This window comes from Silene latifolia, chromosome 9 (genome assembly GCF_048544455.1).
Source record: "Silene latifolia isolate original U9 population chromosome 9, ASM4854445v1, whole genome shotgun sequence".
Lineage (NCBI taxonomy): Eukaryota > Viridiplantae > Streptophyta > Magnoliopsida > Caryophyllales > Caryophyllaceae > Silene > Silene latifolia.
The window spans coordinates 67258838-67267009 of record NC_133534.1 but is presented as its reverse complement, the minus strand read 5'-3'; the positions used below and the strand labels follow the sequence as shown (position 1 = coordinate 67267009).

At 39.9% G+C, this 8172-nt stretch overlaps 1 non-coding gene across 1 annotated transcript; it reads left to right on the top strand.

Moving 5' to 3' along the window:
- The first annotated feature begins 7855 nt into the window (after positions 1-7855).
- LOC141603058 (small nucleolar RNA R71) lies at positions 7856-7962 on the top strand. The gene has a single exon (XR_012524956.1). It is a non-coding gene; the product is annotated as a small nucleolar RNA R71 (small nucleolar RNA).
- The last annotated feature ends 210 nt before the right edge of the window (positions 7963-8172 follow it).

The following is an 8172-nucleotide window of genomic DNA, read 5'->3' as shown; positions in this document are numbered from 1 at the left end:
AGTTGAGATCATAACAAGCAAGCAAAAAAACCATGAAAGCATATTAATTTAAGCATGAATCATTCCCCAAGTTGGTTTCCCCTAATTACCCATTAACCCTAGCTAAGTGACTACTCACCCATTATCATGTTGAACATGCTAGCAAGGTTGTCAATCATACCAACAAAGTGAAACATGATGAATAAATGAAAGTAATTAGCAATAATTAAAAAGGGATTAAGAGAATTATACCTACTAATGATTCCAATAATAAAGAAAAGAATAAAAGAAGTACTTGATGCTTGATTGAGAGGTTGTCAATCTCCCAATAATAACCCAAATAATCTTCAATTACCCAAAATAAAGGATGAACAAGAGAGAGATTAAGGAAATAAAACTTGTATTAAAACTTGATTAATTGTTGATTACAAGATTAAAGAGAGATTTGATTGATATTAACTACACTAAAGATTGCTAAGAATAACATGCTCTTCTAATTAGACTAATGGGGTATTTATAGTGGGGATTAGGTGTAGGAATTAGGGTTAACTAAGGGCTTAAATGACGATTAAGTCCCTACTTAAGGAAACGCCGGTATTTTTGGAAGGATGGGCATCTTTCTTGAATCTTGAAGAAATGAAATTATCTGCCTAGGAATCCGTGCGTCTTTGGCACGGGACGGGGGGATTCGAGGGTCTCTGCCCGGGCGTCTTTGGGAGAAGACGGGCGTCTTCTGGGGTTGCTGCCCGGGCGTCTTGTGGAGAAGACGTTCGGATTGTGGTGGTGGAGGACGGGCGTCTTCAGGACAATCCGCACGGATTGTTGGACAGTGTCATTTCTTCTTCTTTTCTTCCCTTTTCTTCATAAAATCTTTGGGGATTTCCTCGGGGATGCAAGGATCTTTTCTCATCATTGCCCATATACTATAGTATGTACAAAGGCCTTCTAATCTTGTCTCTCCTTGATGCTTGGTCATTTGAATTCAATCAATTTAGTCTCGTTTTGCCATGAAAATGCAAGGTTTGCACTCCTTTCCTACCAAGGGATCAAAACCTCAAAGAATATGCAAAAAAAAGAACTAAAGACAATAAATGACCCAAATATGCACTAAAAAGCATGGGAATAAGGCTAATTCGGGGACTAAATATGCTCTAATTATGGTCACATCACCCGAACCTTTGCTCGTCCCGAGTAAAGAGGTGACAAAGACTAGGACCATTATTTAAACTAACCTAATAACATAGCCGATATGAGACAATCAGCGTGTCTCACTCCGCCCCTTCAACTCACAACAAGACAACCATGAGGTAGGATGCCTTCTTGCAAGGCAAGGTGGGTCTTGCCAAAATGGCGACACATCCAAACATTAAGCAAACAAAATCAAATAATGGATGCATCTACAAAAGAATAGCCACTTTCCTCATCTAAGTGGCGGAAATTATCTATAAGGGAAGCAATTTAAGGGTACACACTCCTTCATAGATGCAATTTCTTCAAACTACTAAGCCTAGAAGGATACCAATAAATCACCTCCAAATTGTGTCAAGCTAGGGTACCTTTATCCTCAATCGTTAAATTCTTTTGTCAAGAATAGACTCCATATGGTGTTAGAAACACTGGAGGATCGCGGAATTCCCCCTCTTGCCTAGACAAGAAGAAGGGTCGTCCTCTCTCTACCATGCACAAAAATGGATACGATGGATAAAGGGATCAATAGAAATTTGAGTTTCACTTTCGGAGTTTGCTTTGTTTTTGTTTTTCCCCCCAATTTCATGTGGCATATAACATTTGAGAACACTTTCTTGCCATTTCTTTTTTATTTTTGGCATTTCAACACTTGACAACTTTCAACTTTTCTTTGCATTTCTTTTGAACATTTTCAAATTCACCCCATATGTAGTGAGGGTGGCTTATATTTGAAGCTTTAAGAGTTCTATTTTTGCTCCTATTTTCATTTGATGTATTTTTTTTGCAAACTTTCTTTCACTTTTCATTTCATTGAACTCAAATTGATTTCTTTTTTGTGCCCATTCCCTTTGATGACAAAAATGTGGTAGAACATGGATGATGGATGCATGGATGCATGGTTTCAAGGGTCACCTTGGAATAAACGGTAGCCAAGGAGTTATCACACCACAAGGTACTCTTGACGAGGCCTTAAACCATGGGTCAAAGGATACTAGCATGACACATCCTCGGATGTTTTACAAGTATTCTAACAAGCAAAGTCTTAAGAAGAAAAAGCATCCACTAGGGCCTATATACACTTGTCAAGCTTCCCAAGTAGACGGTTTCGCAAAATTTTTCTAACATGCAACTACATGCCATGATGCAACTAGCATATAAACATCCTAATGTAAATGATTCTACTAACTAATATGACATATACATTAAATGCAAGTCTTAAGTTCACATTGTTATACCGCATCAATCAAAATAAAGCCACATAGTCATTAACATAAAGAGGAAAAAGGAGATTGGAACGATCATACCATGCGGTCTTCATTGTCCTCATGTCTCGGATGTGGCGTAGTCGATCAATGTGAACAAGGATAAAACAAACACAATATATACAACAATATATACATGACTACACTACAAAGGAAATGAACTTGTTTTTGGTTTTTCAATTTTTCAAATTTTTATGGTTTTTTTGAAATTTTTGAAATTTTTTTTTGGTTTTTTGAATAAAAGTTAAGTTAGAATTCCCCATCCCCACACTAATATGGGCATTGTCCTCAATGGCCAAAATGATGGGAAATCATGCAAGCATGATGCATGACTTCTACACTAAATGCAAGCTACTCTAATCTACACTACATGATGCATGGGTTTTTATTTATGACGGAGAGCGTAATTTAGATTACCTTCCGTTGTGTATGCATGTACTTCCCCAAACCGAGTTAGACATTATTTCTAATGTCCTAAGGTTGGGTGTAGTTCATGCACACACGATGCAATGCATGAAACTAAATTTGTCATTTTGGATTTTCAAAAGTGGGAACAATAAAATAAGAACACCTCAATGGGGCCGAGGTGTTAGTCCTCTATGTTGCTAGGACTACTCCAACCATGATCAAGATTGAATAAAATACAAGGAAGTAGACAAACCTCAAGAGGGTAGGAGCCTCCAAAGCTTGCTAATCTTCCATCATATCATCATCATCATCTTCCTTAATAGAAGTGGACTCATCACCACTTCCCTCTTCACTTTCTTGTTTACTTTGTTCATCATCCTCTTCTTCTTCTTCTTCACTAGCCTCTTCATCAATGCTATCATCAACCGCATCACCGACAACCTCATCGTCACCCGGAATCTCACCCCTAGATGCACTCGGAAAGAAGACTTCCCTATCCGCACAACTAGGCAAAGGACATGAAGGATCAAGTAGTCCTTGCCTAGCTAAATGAAGGAGGGGTGGATATTGGGCTAAGTAAGCATCTTCCCGATCCTTAAAAGCTTGCTTGTGCATCTCTTGCATAAGAAGAGCCATATAATCTTTGCTTGCTTCAACACCTTCGGGTTTGAACTCTTGGTACTTGAAAGGATAGGGTGGTGTGACAATGGAAGAGGAGGGCATTTCAATTTCATTCCTTTGTTGTCGGATAATGTATTCGACCTCTTTTGAGAGGGGAAGGAGATAGTTGGTCCGATGGACACTCAAACGACAAATCTTCGAAGGCAAAGTAAAAGATCTAGCCTCACTAGTGAGACACCCATACTTGGTGTCAAGAGGGTTATGAGAGACCCACTTGTATTTGTTTATCATAGCATCCAAATCAATGAGATCACCACCCTTTTTCGCCACATACTTGCTATCCTTGTTGAAGTTCGGATCAAAGTATTTAGCCAAAAGAGTGACTAGACCTCCATTCACAATAACGGTAGTGCCTTGCTTCCCACAATCAACATTTAGCCATCTATCCACCAAAAGCCTTAGAGAATTGAAAGGCTTGGTGAATTCCCTTCCAATATTTAAGGCCGACTCAAGAAGAACAAAATCGAGCTTGGTAAAGTGGTTGGTGTCTTTTCTTGTAATGATGGCATTCCTAATGACCTTATGCCACACTCTAATGCCCGGATGGTGGACTAATAGAGCGCGACTAGCATGATAGTTCTCAAATTTCCTTCCGGAAATCGCCTCCCAAAGGGGAGCGGGGTCATACTTTCCAACATTCATGAAATAACTATATGAATCACTAAGACCGAATACTTTACCCATTTCCTCAAAGGTGATGCGCCTACTAACATTAGCTAGGAGGAACTCGATGTTTTCCATGAACTCTACCTTTGTAACTTTCAAAGAACTCAAGAATTCTAAGGTAAGGGAGGGGTATGTCAATTCTTTTGTTGCAAACAATTTGCCCAACCCCATGGCTTCAAAGAAGGCTCTAGTTTGCTCAAGGACACCCAACTTATCTAAGGCATCTTCACAAATAAACTTGGTGGATAGAAAGGATTTTCTAGCATTCTTGGCAAAAGTTTCCCTATGGGATTTGGAAATGAAAATTACCTCCGGATAGTTCGAAAGTTGAGCAATTTCCGGAGTAGTAGATGTTGTTGCTTCCAAGGTAGGTTGTTGTTGTTGCACTTCCAAGTTTGAGCTAGCTACCACCATAGCCAATGAGGCTTTCTTTGCTTGAAGACTCTTTTGTCTTTTTGAGAGTGCCTTTGCCTTTGGTGCCTTTGTTGCTCCTTTTGTCCTTGCCATTGATGCTTGAACCAAGAAAAGAGTGAAAATCTTCAATTTCCAAGTATACCCAAATCGATTTTAAGATGAAAGGCTTTGCCTTTATAAATTCAAAAATCGACTCAAAGGTTGAAGATTTTGGTGCTTGGTTTGATTTTTGTTGAAAGAGGAGTGATTAATTTTTGTTAAAAGGATGTTTTCATTTGATTTTGATGAATGTGGTTGAGGAAATCTTGTTTTGGTGATGGAGAGGATGAGGGTTTTGAGTTTTTGGGGTTTATGGGTAGTGTTTTGAATGAAGGAATGAAGAAATGAATGTGGGAGGGGGTTTATAAAAGACCCGAAAAATTTGAAATGCAGGGGGAAGACGGGCGGCTTTCCTTCAGGACGCCCGGATTCTGTTTGTTCTGGGTTGAGAAATTCTCGCCTAAAGACGGGCGTCTTTCAGCAAAGACGCTCGGATTATTCAGCTGCGGGACGGGCGTCTTTCACTGAAGACGGGCGGATTCCTTTCCAGGGAATTTTCTTATTTTTCTTAGCCAAAAAGACGGGCGTCTTCTCTTGCAGGACGGGCGTCTTTTTGAAGACGGGCGGATTCTTTTGCAAGACGCCCGGATTTGTTAACAGTCCCAAAATTTCAAAAATTCAGCTCATGAAGACGGGCGGATTTTGACCAAGACGCCCGGGTTGCCTGAAGACGGGTGGATTCTCTTGAAAACGCTTGGATTCTTCCCCTTTTACCCGGATTCAGTTCCATCCGTGTACTTGCATATCCCGTGTCATTTTTCATTCTTCAAAATCCCGTGTTCTTCATTGTGGGGGCACTACTAAGGCATGAATAGCCTAGGCAATTGCTATCCCCACACTAAGCTAAAGCACTACACATCAATTGAAATCATTAGTCCCTCCCTCACTTCTCTCAAAAATGATAATTATCATGATCAAGGCACAAAAATCCAAAAATGACAAAAATGCAATTTAAGAATTAAAATGCGAGTTAGGGAGTTAGAAATATTTACAAATGGTGGTTTAGGGAGGACTCCACCAAACTCTCATCCTTAGTGAGATGTCATGGCGGCATGTCCAAGGTGTTGTTGATGTTGCTCAACACCTTGAAGAAGTAATCAAAAGCTTGTTCATTGTCGTGATAAAGATCTTCAATAGACCTTTGCCCTTGTTGTCGGTCTTGATCGATAGCATTACCAATATAGGGATTGAAGATCCCTTCAAACTCATCGTCCCAAAGACCACAAACTTCATCTACTTGATCACTAAAGATCTCTTGAGTTGATAGAGACAACTCTCCCATTATCTTGTCTTCGCCAATGAGGCCATCTTGTTCATTGCTTGACTTTGGTGAGCTTTTAAAGCTCTCTTTGTTACAATTCACTTGCTCTTTGAATGGAGCATCTTCAATTTTCTTCTTCCATTGGAGTTCCGACTTCCTCCTATTATCCTTCCGGCTATAATGATCAATCATAAAACATGGTTCATGCAAACGGGGAGCTCTCATGGTCTTGTCAAGATTGAATGTTATGCTCTCATCTCCCACTTCTAGAGTGAGCTCTCCATGTTTTACGTCAATCACCGCACCTGCGGTGTGTAAGAAAGGTCTTCCTAGAATGATTGGAATGTTGGAGTCTTCTTCCATGTCAACAATGACAAAGTCCACCGGGATGAAAAATTTCCCAATTAAATGCGGAACATCTTCCCATATCCCTAATGGTGTCTTCGTCGATCTATCGGCCATTTGGAGTGTGATATTGGTGCATTTAAGCTCTCCCATCCCCAACCTTTTACTCACCGAGTACGGCATAACACTCACACTAGCCCCTAGATCACATAAGGCTTTGTTGATCGTGGTGTCGCCAATGGTACACGGTATTGAGAAGCTTCCCGGATCTTTGAGTTTTGGAGGTGAACTCCCTTCAAGTATTGCACTACTCACCTTAGTGAAGGCGATAGTCTCAAGCTTCCGGATCGACTTCTTCTTTGTGAGGATGTCTTTCATGTATTTCGCATAGGCCGGCACGTGATTGATTAATTCCGTGTAAGGAATTGAGACTTCCAAATTCTTCACAATTTCCATAAATTTTCCAAGTTGGTCATCAAATTTGGGCTTGGCTTGACGACTTGGAAAAGGAAGTCTAATCACAATGGGCTCCTTCTCCTTGACCTTGTCTTCATTTTTCTTTGAAATTTCTTCTTTTGATGGTTCTCCATCCTTGGATTTTTGCACAATTTTTTCTTTGTCACTAGCTTCCACAACTTCATCCTCAACTTGCTTCTTCAGTGCTTCATACCTTGTACCACTTCTCAAGTGAATGGCACTAACCGTTTCATGTCTTGGGGGATTACTTTGAGGTGGTAATTGCCCCTTTTATCTTTGTGAGCTTGAAGATTCTAGTTGAGTCAATTGGGTTTCCAACATTTTAGTGTGAGCTAGGATGTTGTTGATAGTGGTTTCCTTTGCTTGACTATCCTTTTGCATTTGAGTGAAAAACTCTTGTTGATTCTTTTGCATTTGAAGGACCGCTTTTTGAACATCAAAACCTTGGTCATTTTGTTGATTGTATGGAGATTGATTTTGGTAACCTTGGTTTTGGTTGTAAAAGGGTCTTTGATTTTGGTTTCTCATGGGAGGTGGGGTGTATGTTGTTTGAGGGTTTTGAACATTTTGGCTTTTGTATGAGAGATTTGGATGGAATTTGGTGTTTTTATTGTAATAGTTTGAATAAGGGGTACCACTCTTGTATGCTTGGAAAGCATTCACTTGTTCATTTGTTCCCCTACATTCACTTTGGTCATGTCCCAAAGTTCCACAATTCTCACATATCCCACTTGGGATTGATGAAGATGCCGTCATGGCATTAACATGATGCTTTGGTGATTTTGAGGCTTCTTCAAGTCTAGCCATAGCCTTTGCAAACTTCAAATTGATGGTATCAATGTGAGCACTAAGTTAAGCACCTAATTAAGTAATGGAGTCCACTTCATGCTTTCCTCCTCTAGTATCCTTGCGAGGTCTACTATATTGTGAGTTATGGATCGCTATTTCCTCAATTTTGTTCCAAGTTTGATTGTCATCAACTTTGGTGAACATTACATTTGATCCCATGTTGAGAATGTTCCTTGAATCTTCATATAGACCGTTCCAAAATTGTTGTACCAAGAACAACTCGCTAAGTCCATGGTGAGGACATGAGCGACAAATTCCTTTGAACCGCTCCCAAGCTTCATACAAAGATTCTTCATCCCTTTGCTTAAAACCCGTAATTTGTGCTCTTAGCATGTTAGTCTTTTCCGGTGGATAGAACTTTTTGTAGAAAGCTAGAGCCAACTTCTTCCAAGAATCAATTCCGAGAGTAGCCTTATCAAGGCCTTTCAACCATTGTTTCGCGGTGCCAATTAGAGAAAAAGGAAATAAGACCCATCGAATTTAGTCGTGAGTTACACCGGTTTGAGAAATCGCATCACAATAGTCACAAAAGGTCTCCATATG